Below are 19,658 nucleotides of genomic sequence, written 5' to 3' on the forward strand. Positions count from 1 at the left end.
AACAAGGCAGAAATGCCTACTATACATAATACTTTTCATTGCGGCCATGTAATTCTTGGCCAAAGGTAGCGAAGAAACCAGAAGTAAATTTATTTATATATATATATATATATATATATATATATATATATATATATTTATATATATAAAGCAAAACCAGTGTGACCACCACAGCAACAGGCATAAAAAGTTTAAGAACTTTAATTAAATGGTTAAAAACTTATTTAAAAGAAATATAGATAAGTGCTTTCGAGTACACATCCACCCTTCATCAGATCTAATAACACTGTTTGTGGCAATTTGTTTTAAAATTCTTACAGCCAATCAATATCCTCTTAAGGGCAGGTTTCAGTGGAATGTTACTGTTAAGTCCGGGTGGTTTGTTTGGTTGCATATCACCAATCCATTGCATTTCTGCAAATTCTGTTATACTAACCAGACTTTCCCCGCTCACATTTTTTGTATTATTTGTAGGCTGCAAAATGGAAACTGTAGTTCATATTTGTCTTAATATGCTCAGTCAATGGACTTTTCATATCTAATAATCTGATGTCACTAATATGTTTCAAAATCCTTTCCTATAATCGTCTGTTGGTCTTGCCAGCATAAAATGAATCTCATAATTGACAGTAGGCAACATAAATGATGTTCTTCATCTTACAATCAGCATATGCTTATAAAGTGTACCTTTTAAAAATTACAAGATGAATGAAAGTCTGTTCTTTATAAATATACTTGCATGCTGTGTAAGTCCCACATGGATACGTGGCTTTTCTCATTAACTTAAGGCCTTTATTCATTTCTTGTTTGTGACTAACAGTTGATTAAGATTTCTATTATTCTTATAGCAAAATGCTGGTTTCTCGACTACTAGTTTCCTGGTCTCTGCATCACTAGTCAGAATATTCCATTTCTTCTTTATGATGTCACTTACTTGATGTACATCACTAGAATATGTAAGGATCACTGTGTTATCTTGATTAGTTACATCACCAGTCTGCAAACCGCCAGTTGTAGTAATGTTATGCGAATAATAAGGTTTCCCTCCAGTGTTTCTTAACATAGTTGTTTCTGATAGTGATGTATCAATCTCTTTCTGGTATAACCTCTGTGTAGAAACTGTTGACATAAATGTCCATTGGTGTAAATATAATCCTCTTCTCTGGTATGTAACCTTGAGTTATGTAACATCTGCTTTTTTAGTATGTTATTATAAACATGTTGGGGGTGCATACTAGTCCGATGAAGAATGTTGTTCTTCTCTCATGCTTTTTGATGTACTGTTGCATTAATTGGACCATTCTCATCCATTTCTAGCATAACATTAAAAAAAAATTGATCTTAGTATTAGACTGTTGTATAGTAAATTTGAAAAAGTTTGTAGTGCTTTCCAGATATTTAATAAAATCTTCCAAATGCTCTCTCGTATCTTCCAATAGAAAATACTCATTATCTACAAATCTATTCAAATAATGCATATTAGAACAACAACATATATTGGCAAGAACATATTGGGCTTTCCAGCTAGGCAACACAATGTTGGCATAGCTGTTTGCACAGGGAATGCCTATGGCCACTCCCCATTTTTGCCAATATATACCATGTCCATATATAAAGATGTTATTTTTAAGCACAATAGTAAGTAACGTACATATTAAATTAACTCTCTTCATACTATATTTACTATTCTCTTGCAGAAAATGTCTAATGACTTCTATCCCATAATCATTCAGGATCATAGGATGTTAAGGTCATAGGAGGTTACTAGGCTAGTGGCCGTGATGCCCTTACAAGCCTAGCCAAGAGTTTGTCCCCCAAAAAAGAAACCTTAGTCAGTACCTGTTACACCTGTTAGTGAGGGACACAGGTGAAACCCTTGGGACAAATTTGTGATTTCCCATCCAATCATCAAGGTTGTGGTTGAAGAGGGTCAAGGGTACTCTGGTTGACTTGTATGGAAAGTCTATTCCAGAGACAGGGCAGCCTCTAGGAGACAAACCTGTCTCCCCAACAAGTTTTGTTAATGTTGCATATTAGATTTAGGCCTTTCAAGTGAGTAATGTGTGAGGAGTTAGACATATGGATATGGAACATCTCTAGTAGAGGAGGGTCCAAAATTGCCTTGTAGGTGAGACACAATAGAGAGTAGAGTGATAGTGATTTAAGCCTGTCCACATAGGATAGGTAAGGGGCACCATGGATTCTTTTTTTGAGGTATTTATGTGGCTTTTCCAGTTGGTGCAGATGTTTGGAGAGGTACATACCAAACGGGGCATTGCACTCAATTATTGGCCTAATGAGGGAGGAGTACACAGAGGTGATAACCTCCTTTTTTCTGGATTCAATCCCTTTACTTATGAGATGAGCCAGGTAAAAGGCTTTTCTGACCACTGCTGCTACATGATAATCGAATGTGAGATTGTTGTCAACCTGTGTACCCAGGTCTGTCACCACTGGTTGTGTGCTTAGGGGGTTACCGTTGATGTGGTAATTAGTAGGGGCTATGTTTTTGCTGAATGGTATGATAATAGATTTTTTGTGGCCTTTTGTCTTTGCCTGGACCTCTGAGAAGTAGATGCCAAACAGTAGAGGTCCCAGGACTAATCACTGGAGAACACCATTAGTGACAGGTCTGCCGTCGGAGGTGGAGGCACCAATTTTGATCTTGTAGGTCTTATTGTTGAGCCAGTTGGCCACCCACCTGATGAGATAGGGTGTTATGCCAAGTTGTGTTAGCTTTTCAATGATGCCCGAATGGGGGATTGTGCCAAAGGCTTTGGCCATGTCAAGATAAGCAGTTCTCCACTCTGCTGGAATGAAGTCTGTACTTAGGCTGTGACTGAATAGGGTGCTCAATGGCAAAGCTAGTTCTTGCTGGAGATGGTGTAGAATGCAGCCTGAGATACTATCAGGTCCCATGGAAAATGTGTTTTTTGCCTTGGATAGGGCCTTTAACACTTGATCTATGTAGATGTGAGGTGTGGGATAACTATCGGAGATGTTGAATGGGACTTTGAAGGGGACAAGAAGGTGAAATTTGCACTAAACCTATCTGCTAGCAAGTTGACCAAATCAACAAGATCAATGTAAGTGGAACTGGTAAGTACTAATTTGGAACAAACCTGGGCTTTGCCATGGAGGTTCCTAATGTAACTGAAGAAGGCTTTGTGGTTTCCCCTTGTTTTGGAGGCTAGTTTTGATTCAAAATTGGCTTTGGAGTTTTCATTAGTGATCTAATTTGCTTGTTGACCCTAAGGAGGGAGTTTTTCAAATTGGAAAGTTGTGCCTTTTTACCCATGGACAACAAACAGTTTCTTCCTTTTGTTATAAAGCCTGTTGATAGAATCTGCCCAAGCAGTTGTACAAGTGCTTGTATACAGCACTGGCGTACTGTTCAGCATAGTTGTCTGCATTCTCTGAGAGAATGTTGTCTAGCTTTGTGGGGGATGAGATGAGCTGGTCTAGTACATTAGAAATAATGAAGTCAAGGAATCATTGGGTGAGTGCATTAGTGAAGGAATAGTTCACCCAGTCTATGTTGGGATAGTTGAAGTCACCAAGGATCAGGGTGTTGGGGGTAACTTGATGGAGTCAAGCAGGTCCAGGTAAGAGGAGTGGGTGTCCTGAGACATGAGGGGTCTATATCTGGCTACTACTTGAATGGGTGTCTTGTCAACTGTCAGTTGCACCTGGAGTAGTTCTAGTGTATCATGCTGGCAAACCAGTCTGAAGGTGTGCTTGTCTTTAATGAAGATAGAGACTCCACCACTCTTAGTCTTCCCGACCTTATTTTGGGGTCAGAATGTGTGGAGTGAGGTATAGCCTGGTAAGGCAGGGGTGGGTCCACAGCCTTGAACCAAGTTTCATGACTGCACAGATGTCAGCATCCTCCAGTGTGAGGAGAGCCTCCAGTGAGTACATTTTCAGGTTAAGGCTCCTAGCATTAAGTAGCATGACCTTCAATTTGCTTTCTGACAGATCTTTTATGTTGGAAGATTTGTCTTTGGGGCATTGCCTAAAAAGGTACAATGGCAAAGGCAAGAAACTAGGCCAGAGTCCAGAATCCCAGGGATGACAGGTGGAGATCATCTCTGGCAAAGCACCGAGGCCTGTCAACCATGTCAGCCCAGGCAGACAGATACTGGATCCCCTTGGAATAACACCAGAAACTAAGCCAATTCTTAAAGTCAATTATTTTTGTTGGTATTGTGGTATCATTCTTGGTGAAGGTAGGATGCAGCTTAGGACTAGGGTCATACCTGCCTGGGATGCATAGTCTGAGAGCTCAATCATGTCTCTCTTCATATAGTCTATGGAGGTACATTGTAAGTCATTCGCATCATAGACAATGACAAAGTCATACTTGTACCTGTTGTGGAGAGACTTAAGTGGTCTGGAATGATTTTCTGTGCTACAGCACTGACCTGCTTTTTTCCCCACCACAGAAGCTGATTGTTTCTGTTCTGCTCACTCTGGCCATGTTCATCATTGTGCAACCCACTCCATTCGCCCTTGCTATGCTTGGGCTCACTCCATCCCCTACCCTACCCCCATTCCCACACACCCCCTCTTTAATTAGATTTATACTATCATCCCCTGACCACACCCTCTCCCTCCTCCCAATTTCCTCTAACACTCTTCAATCACTAACCATTTCCTTCCTACAACTGTCTAACAATCACATTCCTTTCTAGTACCCATTACACTCTCAACCATCTAGTGTTATAAATATCCAATTCTATAACCCTTTACTAATCCCTTCTACACACATAATGTCTACTCTCAAAACAGTTAACACAAATATCATCTTTCTCTGTATCTTAACCACTCCCATTCTCTTTCTGGCTACCATAGCAGCCTCTCATATAGGAACTCTCCCACTTAAACTCTCCTCATGCACTTATACCTCTCCCCTAACCAACTACTCTCACACTCACTCCTTCCCTATAGCAGCATATCTCTTTATGTATTCTACTTCCTCATTACTTAAACTTAAGCTTTTTCCTCTCCCTACCTCAACTCTTATAAGCATTCAACTATTATAACCAGAACAAAACACCAGCCCCAGTATAACCTCTTCAATTACCTCATAAAATTATTAGTTAATGTCCTACTATCCGGAGATATACATCCAAACCCCGTCCCAACAGCTGGTCTTTTCATCTAGCCTACCCCTCACAACTAGACAACTCCACATCTAATACATCCCATACTCCCACATCTACTTCCACTAAGAATGTAACTATACTTTCTATGAACATTCAAAATACCATGCATAAAATTTCCCCTTTCCATGCCTGGGCATTTTCACTTACCCCTGATATACTTTGCCTCTCTGAAAACTGACTCAGACCCCATATAGCAGATAATGAAATGCTTCCTCCTGGTTACAATATCCTAAGCCTTGATCACATCTAAAAGAAAGGTGGTGGTGTGTCTATCTTATATTCTAACCAGCTCACCTTTCACCCACTCACAAGCACTCCCAGACTTCCACCCTACTGAAATCCTCATAGTCAACTGTCATTTAAACACTCACAAAAGGATAGCCATTGCTGCCATCTATATTTGCCCTGGGAATAACATCCCTATCTTAGAACATGTTCTTTCCTGGATCTCCCTTAACATCACCTATGAGAATGTTGTTTTGGAAGATGTGAACATTGATTGGAATGCCTAAACTACTGAAACCCCAAACTCCTCTATAAACCTCTTTAGCTTCACCCAACTGATCTCGAACCCTACCCATCTAAATAAACACAGCAACCATAGCTCCACCCTTCACTGGGTCCTCACTTCTAATCCCAATCTTTACCATAACCACTCTACTTTACCTGACACACTTAGTGATCACCATCCCACCTACATACTAGACACTCGCTTCAACTTCACAAACCTCAACTATACAAAGACTGCCGTAAACTCTCTAACTTTGATCCTGATAGTTTCAACACACTGCTCTCTTCAATTGACTGGTCCTTCCTCCATAATCTTCCCCTGTAGAATACTGTTCTTGCCTTTAACAACATTTTCCTAGACATACTCAACTCCTTAGCCTCTGTCAGAAAACTATTGATAAAAACTCATCATGCCCCCTGGCTCACACAAGAAGCCAAAACCCTAATGAGTAAAAAAGATAGTACCTGGAAAAAATGGAACACATCCAATCCATTTCTGACCTTCTCATATACAGATAGCTCTGCAATTTAACCAAAAAAGGTCATCCATGGTAAGCAGAATTTTTTTCCAGAAACCACTTAACAATCCACACTCTAATCCCCCAAAATTCTGGAAATATGTTAATTACCTGTTACACCCTGGGGGCTCATCTTGCCGTAATCACAGCCAAGACAGCTTCCCCCATCAAGACTGCTATGCTTCTAAACTTTCACTTCATTAACTCCATCCTTAACCTCAACAAAACTGATACTGTTACCTACCCCTCACCACAAATCACCACCAGTCCGACCACCTTTTCCCTTAAACCTGTCTCCACATCCTATATTACATCACTTCTGACCAAACTAAAAACATGCTGTCTATCAGTTGACAACTTACCTCCTCATTTCCTAAAACTAGCTGCTAATTCTATTGCTTTCTCTATCTCTATATTAATCAACAGATCTATCAAGGAATGATCTGTACCTGATAGCTGGAAAAAATTTTTTGTTATCCCATTACATAAAGACAGTATTGCAACTGACCCCTCTAACTTCAGACCTATTTCCGTCTTATCCCCCCACCCCCATATAAACTTCTTGAAAATGTACCCACAAACAGCTTCTTAATCAAATTCTCCAAGAAAATGTCCTGACACCCACACAACATGGTTTTCGGCCAAAGCACAGTACTGCTACTGCTCTGACATCCTTCATCAATACTATCATCTTACCATGTGATAACAATAGATTAATTTATTGCTTGTTTATAGATCTATCCAAAGCTTTTGATATTGTTTCCTATAGACAACTACTATCCAAACTTGCCTCTCTTAACCTCTCAAGCTCTACTATATCATGGTTCTCCAGCTACCTCTCAAACAGATTTCAGGCTGTGAGATGGCTATCAAACTACTCACTCTTTCTTCCATTCCAAACTAGGGTACCCCAAGGCTCCATCCTTGGTCTCTTACTTTTCAGCATCTTTATTAATGACCTCCACTCATCCTGTCCACTTTCTACCCTTACACAATATGCTGACAACTCTACAATTATCTACTGCTCTGACAGCATCACAAACCTTTATACCCTCACCCAAGAATTACTCCACTCCATTGAAAGATGGCTTACTTCCACCAACGTTTACTAAATCCTAAGAAAATTAAACTCCTCCTGTTTCTCCCTACCTCCCTTCAGCATCATAAATCTTCCTTCTCTGTCTCCTCCCTGAATAATGCTTCCATCTCATCAGAACCCTCCACCAAACTCTTAGGTGTTATAATTGATGACCATGTCAAATTTGACCTACACAGTCAGCAGTGCATAAAAAAGACCCATCAAAAACTAGATCTGCTTTATAGACATAATAAATACCTTACAAATGTCTCCAGACTCTCCTTTGCATATGCCTTTCTACTACCCACTCTCCACTATGCAGCCCCTATTCTAACACACCTCCAATCAAATATTCTTACTAAACTCAAAATTACCTATAACAAAATAGCTCAATTTGCCCACAACCTATATTATTGCACCTACCATTGCATTGCACTAAGAATTTGCAGTGGCTGGAATTTCATCACCAAATCCTAATACCACAACTTCTCTTGGCTCATTCAGTTCTGCATCAACCTTCTTCCTGGCCTTCTCTCTCCACTCTCATCCAGCCTTATACTCCCAAACACTCCCTCTGCAGCTCACAACAGAACCTTCTCCAAGTATATAGGCCTAATAAAAATATTGGAAAACTACTTTATAACTATTCCATTACAAATGCCTGGAATAAACTACCCCACAATGCCAGATGTATTACTGAAACAAACACCTTTAAAATAGCAATTAAAGACTACTTCCACAAATCATGGACAAGCCTCTTCCAGGACCAAACATAAACTACCTTTATTACCACTGAGTGTCCCCCCCTTATCTAATATCATACCAGACCTATTACAGACCCCTCATGCTCTCTGTTCTTTCTAACTTCTGCTCTTCATACTCTTTTACTGTTTCTCTACTACACTTTACCAGCATCAGCCTTATATATCTTGGTACTTTTCACCTCATATATTCTTTATTAGTGCTATTTCTCTATATACCTCTTTCCCTCTCTACAAGGTAACTTCCTAAATCTACTTATAACTGATCTTACTTTGTTATTATCAGACATTTATCCAGGTTAGTCACTGATGATAATATCTCCAACTTACTTACTTGTACATTTCTCATTTTTCTACAGAATGTGTAAAAAAATAAACTTATTATGTACAGATTTCCTCAGTTACTCATTGTTTAATTCATAATTTATATCACTTTATGTTATTTCTTTAGTTGACTTGTAACAAATGTCTGTGCTAATAAATGTCTCTGCATTGTAATACTGGAGCTTTTCTCCTAGGGTCTCTGCTGAAAAAGGGCTTTGCCGAGTCAGACCAACCCAGTTAACAAATGTCAAATAAAATAAAATAAATAAATAAATAAGTGCGTGCATGTGAGATGTGGTGGATTCTGACACCTGACAGACAACTGACCGTGACCTTCTCCTTGTCGAGCCTGGTCAGGGGGACATCAGTGTGCAATCCAGCAGCTTGCAGGTACGGCAGGTGTAATGGCAAAATGTAGATACAAACAACAAAAGGAGCCAGCACCAGACCAGACACATTTGCAAATCCTTTATTTGAGAAAGAAAGAAAGAACTCTCTTTCGCAAATAAAGGATTAGCTTTCTCTCTTTCTCAAATAAAGGATTTGCTAATGTGTCTAGTCTGGTGCTGGCTCATTTTGTTGTTTGGACATCAGTGTGCCAAACAACTGAGTTGCCAATGACTAGTATGTTTGGTTTATTTTTATGCCTTATGGGCTGTGTTGATTTATTGTTATGCTTATGGGCTGTGTTTGTGTGTTGTCTGCTGTGTGTGATGTGCTTGATGTTGTGTGTGGAATGTTTCTGAGTGTGTTTTAGAGGTCTCTGCTGTTTAGGCAAGTTTTTATAGAGGACCTCTGCATAAGTGGGTGTGTGTTGTGCTTGGCTATATGATGTGGGTGGTGTGGTGTTTGCAATTGTAATCTCCTCTTTGTCAGGAATACTGACTGTGGTGCTAAAGAGCATGGATGACTGCAAATAAACTCTGTACCTCCATAGTTACTATGTAATGTAATGTTGCCTTGGATGGTCTATGAAGCTCTTATAATCAAAGAATGTATCAAGGAAGTGCCTCGCATCCTTAAGGATTGTAATGTCCTTCAATGATACAATTTTTAACTGTTGTTCAATAAAACTAGATAAAGTTTCCGTAAGCCACTCCTCACCTGCAACTGTTGGATGTATGGGTGGATGCTCATAGCTCTTATGGATTTTAGGGAATCCCTTTATGATATGATAGGATTGACAGGGTATTGTACGGATAAAAATTCATACAAATTTTCATCAGTTTTCTGACAAACCAATTTTTATGCCTGTTGCTGTGGTGGTAGTACTGGTTTTGCTTTATTCATACACATATGTTCAACAGTGTTGTCCTCTGAGAGCCGTTTTCCTAATTTTGCTTCTCTGTCTCTCTCTCTGTAGATATATATATATATATATATATATATATATATATATATATATATATATATATATATATATGGGCCTACTTCAAAATCCTGATGCACAGAAGATCAACATTTAAAATCCTGAGATGAACATCAAGAAACTGCAGAAACTTAAATGCCAGAATTTTACTAGGGTAAGTAAACACTTGGCCAAATGGAAATGAAACTCATGCCAAGGTAAGTAAATGGGTGTAGGGCTGCACCTATCACAGCCCCCTTGACTTATATATATATATATATATATATATATATATATATATATATATATATATATATATATATATATATATATATGGGATCACTGTAGAAGCTGCAGTGGTACTCGATTCACGGCTTGAGTGCCGTCTGTGTGGAGTCTGCATGTCTTCCCCGCGGTCGAGTGGTCTCCGAAAGACATGCGTGAATGGGCATGCCTTTGCTGAAGGTTGGGCGCTGGGCTGGCAACTCGGCACCATAAAAAATCTACTGCCAATCATTAGCGACCAGTGTTCCACTGTGGTGACCCCTAACTAGGAAAAGCCGAAAAGACAAATGAACAAAGAAACTAAATCCTGAATGCTTACAATACCGAAGACCAGAATCCTGATACCAGATTCCTGAAAGACGAGAAGACTTGAAGACCGGAAGTGCAAAATTTTTAATCCTGAACACTACACTAAACATACACCACACACATACACATGCCCACACCTTCACCCAAAAAACAAACACACAAACCTACATTACATAAAAGCGGGGGGGGGGGGGCAAGCCCTCATGCGACCCCCCCCCACACCCACCCTACTTAAATAATCTAACTCAAAGGTCGCGCAGTACAGATAAACACACGTAAACATCACCACACATCTACATTCCCTGCACACACACACATCACAGTCACAACACACACTTATACACACACTAAAACTCCTAACCAACACAACCAAACATAGATACTTACCTAACCTCCTGACATTTCCGTACTTCGTAATTTTGAAATTTGCTCTTCTGGTCTTCTCATCTTCTCGTCTTTCGGGTATCTGGTCTTGGGATTCTGGTCTTCAGTATTGTAAGTATTCGGGATTTATATATATATATATATATATATATATATATATATATATATATATATATATATATATATAAATATACCGACTCTGGGATCGCACTACAATGGAGAAAAGTTCATGTAGGGCAAGTGTTTATTTACCCTAGTAAAAATCTGAAGTTAGAGTTTCCACAGTTTTGTGACTTTTGTCTTGGAATTTTAAACATTGATCTTCTGGGGCATCGGAATTTCAAAACTGACATCATATATATATATATATATATATATATATATATATATATATATATATATATATATATATATATATATATATGAAGGTCAGATGGTAGTGGATTTTGTGAAAAGGGTGGACATGGCTGTGATGAATACATATTTTAACAAGTGGGAGGAGCATAGGGTGACATACAAGAGTGGAGGAAGATGCACACAGGTGGATTATATCTTGTGTAGAAGGGCCAGTCTGAAGGAGATTGGAGACTGTAAAGTGTTGGCAGGGGAAAGTGTAGTTAGGCAGCATAGGATGGTCATTTGTAGGATGACATTGGTGATCAAGAAGAGGAAGATGAGTGTGAGGACAGCACCAAGGACCAAATGGTGGAAATTGAAAAAGGGTAATTGTGAGGTGATGTTCAGGGAAGAGTTAAGACAGGCACGAGGTGGCAGTGAAGAGTTACCAAATAGTTGGGTAACTACAGCAGAGCTAGTAAGAGAGATGGCTAGAAAGGTGCTTGGTGTGACATCTGGAAAGAGGAAGGAGGACAAGGAGACCTGGTGGTGGAATGAAGAAGTACAGGAGAGTATACAGAGAAAGAGGTTGGCGAAGAAGAAGTGGGATTGTCAAAGAGATGAAGAAAGTAGACAAGAGTATAAGGAGATGAGGGGCATGGCAAAGAGAAAGAGGTGGTGAAGGCTAAGGATAAGGCTTTTGAAGAGTTGTATAAAAGGTTGGACATTAAGGAGGGAGAAAAGGACCTGTACCGATTGGCTAGACAGAGGGACCGAGCTAGTAAAGATATGCAGCAGGTAAGGGTGATAAAGGATAATGAGGGAAATGTACTCACAAGTGAGGACAGTGTGTTGAGCAGATGGAAAGAGTACTTTGAGGGGTTGATGAATGAAGAGAATGAGAGGGAGAGAAGGTTGGATGATGTGCGGATAGTGAATCATGAAGTGCAGTGGATTAGCAAGGATAAAGTAAGGATAGCTATGAAGAGGATGAAGAACGCAAACGGTGTTGGTCCAGATGACATACCTGTGGAAGCATGGAGGTGTTTAGGTGAAATGGCAGTGGAGTTTTTAACTAGATTGTTTAATGACACCTTGGAAAGTGAGAGGATGCCTAAGGAATGGAGAAAAAGTGTTTTGGTACCGAATTTTAAGAATAAGGGTGATGTGCAGAGCTGTAGTAACTACAGAGGGATTAAACTGATCAGTCACAGCATTAAGTTATGGGAAAGAGTAGTGGAAGCTAGGTTAAGAAGGGAGGTGATGATTAGTGATCAGCAGTATGGTTTCATGCCAGGAAAGAGCACTACAGATGCGATGTTTGCTCTGAGAGTGTTGATGGAAAAGTACAGATAAGGTCAGAACGAGTTGCATTGTGTCTTTGTGGATTTAGAGAAAGCATATGACAGGGTGCCTAGAGAGGAGTTGTGGTATTGTATGTGGAAGTCAGGAGTGTCAGAGAAGTATGTAAGAGTGGTACAGGATATGTACGAGGGTAGTGTGACAGCGGTGAGGTCTGCGGTGGGAGTGACGGATGCATTTAAGGTGGAGGTGGGATTACATCAAGTATCAGCTCTGAGCCCTTTCTTATTTGCAATTGGTGATGGACAGGTTGACAGACGAGATCAGACAGGAGTCCCTGTGGACTATGATGTTTACAGATGACATTGTGATCTGTAGTGAGAGTAGGGAACAGGTGGAAGAGACCCTGGAGAGGTGGAGATATGCTCTAGAGAGAAGAGAAATGAAGGTCAGCAGGACTAAGACAGAATATATGTGTGTGAATGAGAGGGAGGATAGAGGAATGGTGAGGATGCAGGGTGTAGAGGTGGCGAAGGTGGATGACTTTAAGTACTTGGGATCAACAGTTCAGAGTAATGGTGAGTGTGGAAGATAGGTAAAGAAGTGAGTACAGGCAGGATGGAGTGGGTGGAGAAGAGTGTCAAGAGTGATTTGTGACAGACGATTACCAGTAAGAGTGAAAGGGTAGGTCTACAAGAGGGTAGTGAGACCAGCTATGTTATATGGGTTGGAGACAATGGCACTGACAAAAAGGCAGGAGTCAGAGCTTGACGTGGCAGAGTTGAAGATGTTAAGATTTGCACTGGGTGTGACGAGGAAGGACAGGATTAGGAATAAGTATATTTGAGGGTCAGCCCAGGTTGGAAGGTTTGGAGACAAAGCCAGAGAGGCAAGATTACGTTGGTTTGGACATGTGCTGAAGAGGGATGCAGAGTATATTGGGAAAAGATGCTAAGAATGAAGCTGCCAGGTAACAGAAAAAGAGGGAGGCCTAAGATAAGGTTTATGGATGTGGTGAAAGAGGACTTGCAGGTGGTTGGTGTGAAACAGCAAGATGCAGAGGACAGGAAAAAATGGAAAAAGTTGATCTTCTGTGGTGACCATATTTATACACACACACACACACACACACACACACACACACACACATATATATATATATATATATATATATATATATATATATATATATATATATATATATATATATATATATATATACATATATGTTTGAATGGATTACTATACCTGAGAATATTTAACTAGGTTTATGTATACCTCTGAAAGACTTTTATGAATACTAATGAATGCATCACTACTTCTTAAGACAAAAGTAGAGATATCAGAGCTTTATTGACCACATAAGTTAATTAGAGAGTAAAGAGAATAGTGCTTTAAACACAACCAATAAACATCCAAAATAAAGCACCTAGGAACCAGGAGAACGAAGCCACCAACACAGCATAGAAAGGAGCAAGAAAGTCTGTTTAATTTAACGTTGCAAAGACACAACATTTTCGTCCTAGTGCATCCAGGACTTCATCATAAATAAGAAGTGCATTGCATTCCAACCTTATATATCTCCTTCCTAATTACCTGGTGGTGGTAATTAGTCCCAATTAAATAAAATGGCAAAAATTTAAAGATATAGAAAACACTCATACTGAAATTTCTATAACATTAGTTCAATAAATACAGTACTAATCCATTCTGATCTATACATCCCTCAGCATTAGTATAAAAATATATAAAGTCATGTAATAAATATAAGAATTAATTCAGAACAGTTGCATATACATCCACAGTAAACAAATACCTATACATAAAAGTAAAACAGAATGTTGCACACCCCCCATGTTGAATAAAAACCTAAAATGCATATGTGTACATAATGAAATAGAAGTGTCCTAAAAAATAACCTAACAGGGTAAAACATTTCATGTAGCTCAATGTTTTTGTTTTTGATATGTATGAAATTAGTTATAAAAAAATTAATTGTATAAAATTGGTTCTATAAAGCATACCCTTAGCCTAATCTTTGTTAGAGCTTGGCAGATCTTAATTTGAGAACTGGTACCAGTGAAAGATGTTCGTTAAGTCATGGGGGCCTGTTTGCTTCTAGTCTTAACTGCCAGAGAACTTCTTTAAACTCAGTGGTGGTCTCCCATGGCTCCAACAGTGGGTCTGTTTCAATCTTTTCTATTACAAAGAACTCAAAAAACAGCTTCTGTGCATTCTTTGCTGTAATTATAAAAGGCATTATTTATATCACATTTTTTGATGTCATTCATATGTTCATATATACATTGCTTAAGTTTCTTGTTGGTGTTTCCAATATAGAAAGAACCACAGCTCTTGCATATAGCGCCGTATATAATTCCATAAGTGTCACAATTACAATAAAAATTGGTTACCAATTTTGTTTTTCTACCTATCAAATCCACAGAATCCCCCTCTAGAATGTGTGTGCATTGTGCACAAGAACCACATTTATATGTACCCTTCTTGGATCTAGAATTATTCACCTTGTAATTTTCCAACATTTCTTTTATATTCCTACCCTTTCTATAAGTGAACCTAAGCGGGTTTTTAAATAGTGGGTCCAAATCTGAATATCTCGCAAATCTCTCCCAGTTTTGTGAAATTATGTCCTTAATGCAACAAGCATTACTACTAAAATTCAATATAAAGTTACCATTCCATCCAGTTTGGTCAGTATCATTGTTTACTTCTCGATAGGTATTCAGCTCTGGCTTCCACAAAATTGGACTAAATCTTCCTTTTCTTTCCTTCAAAATTTCACCTTCCACTTGCTTTATCAACTCTAATGGATACTTTCTTTCCATGAACATAGCCCTTAGTTTACTAGTCTCAATAACATAGTCTTGGTCGTTAGAGGTCATTCTGCAACTCCTAATAAACGGTTTACTATTGAAATGTCGAACGGCACTACATCGACTGCACTATAGTCGAACATGGAAGTTCGAAAATAGTAATGTCAATGACAAAAAACAATCTTGGACTGTGTTTTAACATGGGTCGAGGTAGGGGAGATGTTTGTAGTTCTGAACAATACTGAACACCTACCTTGACCCATGTTAAAATCATTCCTAGATTGTTTTTTTGACGTCGACATTACTATTTTCGAACTTCCGTGTTCGACTATAGTACAGTCAATGTATAAGCACAGCAAAGAATGCACAGAAGCTGTTTTTGGGTTCTTTGTAATAGAAAAGGTTGAAACAGACCCACGGGGGGGGGGGGGCATGGGAGACCACCATTGAGTTTAAAGAACTTCTGTAGCAGTTAAGACTAGAAGCAAACAAGCCCCCAAAACTTAACAAACATCTTTCACTGGTACCAGTTCTCAAATTAAGATCTGCCAAGCTCTAACAAAGAACAGGCTAAGGGTATGCTTTATAGAACCAATTTTATACAATTAATTTTTTATAACTAATTTCATACATATCAAAACCAAAAACATTGAGCTACATGAAATGATTTACCCTATTAGGTTATTTTTTAGGACACTTCTATTTCATTATGTACACATATGCATTTTAGGTTTTTATTCAACATGGGGGAGGCAACATTCTGTTTTACCTTTGTGTATAGGTATTTGTTTACTGTGGATGTATATGCAACTGTTCTGAATTAATTATTATATTTATTACATGACTTTATATATTTTTATACTAATGTTGAGGGCTGTATTGATCAGAATGTATTAGTATTGTATTTATTGAACTAATGTTATAGACATTTCAGTATGAATGTTTTACTATATCTTTAAATTTTTGTCATTTTATTTAATTGGGACTAATTGCCACCACCAGGTAATTAGGAAGGAGGTATATAAGGAGGGACTGCAATGGACTTCTTATTTCTGATGAAGTCCTGGATGCACTAGGACGAAAACGTTGTGTCTTTGCAACATTAAATAGAACAGACTGTTTTTTTCCTCTCTACGCTGTGTTGGTGGCTTCGTTCTGCTGGTTCCTAGTAGTTGAAGACAAAGAATTTCCAAGTGTAATTACTTCCCATTTTAAAAGAGCCTCTTAAAACTATAAACAAAACACATCTATCTACTGCAGCTGAAAATAAAACACCTGTGTCTGCTTTCAGAAGAGATGATGCTGATTTTCACATATCTTAACTTGTATTGCAGTACCTTTCTATATATTATTCCATTACTCCATTGATTAACTGAATGTTCTCAGAAACTAGTGATGTCATAACAGATATCAACAGTTGAAACCGTCCAACATTAGAGTATCTTAGAGGCAGGTATTGCAAGGTCATGATCCATGATATCCAAAATTGTAGGGTTTTATATAACATTCACTGCACATCAGTTTTATGAACACACGTGTTGAAAATATTCTGAGAATGTCAGCATCGTGGATATAGAGTTTATTTAAATACAAAACAAAGGAACAAACAAATACCACAAATATAAATTATAGCAAACAACAAAACGCAAGCAGAAATGCAATAGAAATGTTATAAAATAAGAAATGTGTCATGAAAAGTGAAAAGAAATGGAAGCACAGATATATTAAAGGTGAATTTTACTCTCATCAATGGCTCTTTTGAAAGGAAGGTGCATAGATATCATTAATCATGCTATATGTTAATGAGTTGTACCTCAGTTTGCTTTGGGATAAAAACCTGAGTACTGGTCGTGAGTTTCCTGGTGTAGAGGGATAAAGCCATGACTGTTTTCATGCAATTGTTTGTTTATTTGTCTTTGCTGACCAGGAAAGCTTACTGGGTGAAGTCAATTTTCAGCAAAGGCCCAGGGAGAAAAGCTTCAGCAGATTACATTTATGATACTCTTGACAAGACAGTCTTTTTACAAAGCTACATTACATACATAGTTCTTAAGACATCTGGATACAAACAGGTAACTGTCCTGTAGTTATACTATACAATTATAAAATAGGTATTTCTTTTGTGCTGGCGTTATACACAATGTTGAATTCAAAATATAAAACATATTATGCATATTCTTAAGACATCTGGATACAAACAGGTAACTGTCCTGTAGTTATACTATACAATTATAAAATAGGTATTTCTTTTGTGCTGGCATTATACACAATGTTGAATTCAAAATATAAAACATATTATGCATATAGCTCGTATACAATATATGTGACAAACAGACAATAGATATGACTTATAAGACAAGAGTAAGGAGAGTTACAATTTAGATGTTAAAAATAAATAAAATTGAGGTAACGAGTGTGAAACAATAGTTGGTAGGTTCATAATAGTTAAAGCTAGAAGTGAGACAAAGGCATTGTACAGCTGAATCAAGGATAGTGGGGGTAAGACTCTAAGAGTACATATTGACATAAAACCTGGCTCTAAGAGAGGGGAAGAGGGTATTTGAAAGAGATGGATAAAGTGAGAAGGTCAAAAAGAAATTGAAATGAAAACTGGGTACTAAGATTGAAAGGTAGTTGAAGAGGAGTGGTACGAAGTTTTATTTTTTTTTATGTAGAAGTGGACAGAAGTTATAAAGGGATAGAGGATACAAGGTGACAAAGGAAGATGGAGTCATCCAGGTGAGGAGAATGTATACTACCATGTGTGGCTTAGGTGTTGTTTTAGTAAGGGCTTTAAGGCAGAAAATGTCATGATCTCTTTTACATATGTTACGATGTTGTTACAGAGTTTAGATACACAGCTACCATATACCACATAGTAGTAAATATCTAACGACTTTACATTAATATACAGCTAGGCTCTTACACTGCACAATAACAAATAATCCCATTGGACTGCTGCTCACATGTACAGCTTTTGCATAGGGCCATTTCTTGCTGTAATAAGCGTCAGATCTCCTACTGTTTGAGTGACACAGGATACAATTTGATGTCCATGAGCTGTTCAGTGGTCCACTGCTTACATAAACAGTTTTTAAAGAGGGTCACTTCTCAGTGGTATGATGTGCAGCTGGACTTCTACTGTCTGAGTGACAAAAGATGCAATTTGATATTCATGGGCTATTGCACAATAACAAATAATCTTAGTAACTGTTGCTCACAGTTATAGCTTTTGCATGAGGCTATTTCTTAGTGTTGTGTGGTAAAGTTCCTGCTGTTTGAGTGACAGAGGTCAGATTTTGATGTCCACAGGCTGTATCCCATGAAGGAAGGTGGTGACCAAGTGAATGCAGAGACCTAAATGAAGGGAAGATTTAGGAATACATTTCAATACAGTGACACAGGCTCAAATCTAGGATGAGGGGATTTATTTATATACATATCTATCTATCTATCTATCTATCTATCTATCTATCTATCTATCTATCTATCTATCTATCTTTCTATCTGTCTATTTATTTATCTGTACTTAATTTGGTTAATCAGTTATTCAGCCAATAAAAATATCTGTAAAAGGGGAATGTTCAAATAGGCACAATTATTGACCAGATTATAGCAGAAACAGCATAACTTTTCAACTGATAAATATCTGCAATGCATCAGTGCTAAATTCTGACATTTGGTGTAATTGTTTTTTCTAGCAAATGTAGCAGAATTCGTGAACAACAAAAAACACACCCAACAAGGCTGTAAAGGTTATCTATTTAATAGCATATACAGTTTCTGTGTTTGCCCATACCTTACTTGGATAGAAGGAAGTTTCTCTGTTCACTGTGAGAGAGGGAGCTTTGAGCAGCCTATCTATCCCTGGAGGAGTGGTTTCAGCCCAGAAATCAGTAGTTTATTGGACATTTTGGGCTAATTTATATCTCTTTCATTTCCCTGCTATAAAACCTGCATTTGCATGATTTTGCGCACCGGGCAGCGCCGGTTAGCTAGGGTATAATTATTCCCGGCTCCACAAAGTCTACTCTTCAATTTTTCCCTTGGAACTAGACAAACTTTCAACTTAAGCACTCAAACCATTCACTTCTCATTCTGGCACTTGCTCAATACTCATAGCAAGCACTAATAAACCTTAGCACTAGACCCCCCTATACTGTAGAGAAGGACAAGGCTCTCTATTCGACCTTACCAGCCAATCAGTAAAACAGTTCACTGTACCTATCCAGGCATGTTCAAAGGGCAGTTTTAGGTATACTCTCCGGTCCAACTGGTGAATCTGGGCATTTTGAGGCAATGTTACAATTGCCTCATGTACACTGACAACCCTCTCCTCCTTCTACCAAACACTAATACATGCAAGAGATGCAATTATACAGCCAAACTGGAGGCTAAGCTCTCTCAACCCAAGACTGGACCAGGCAGTCAAGAGGAGAAAGGAATTACTTGCATCATACCACCAGTCTCACATAGACTTATGAAACCAGCACCGGCAAAA

The sequence above is a fragment of the Protopterus annectens genome, chromosome 3.part0 (genome assembly GCF_019279795.1).
Source record: "Protopterus annectens isolate FY-2018-M chromosome 3.part0, PAN1.0, whole genome shotgun sequence".
In the NCBI taxonomy this organism is placed as follows: Eukaryota; Metazoa; Chordata; order Ceratodontiformes; family Protopteridae; genus Protopterus; species Protopterus annectens.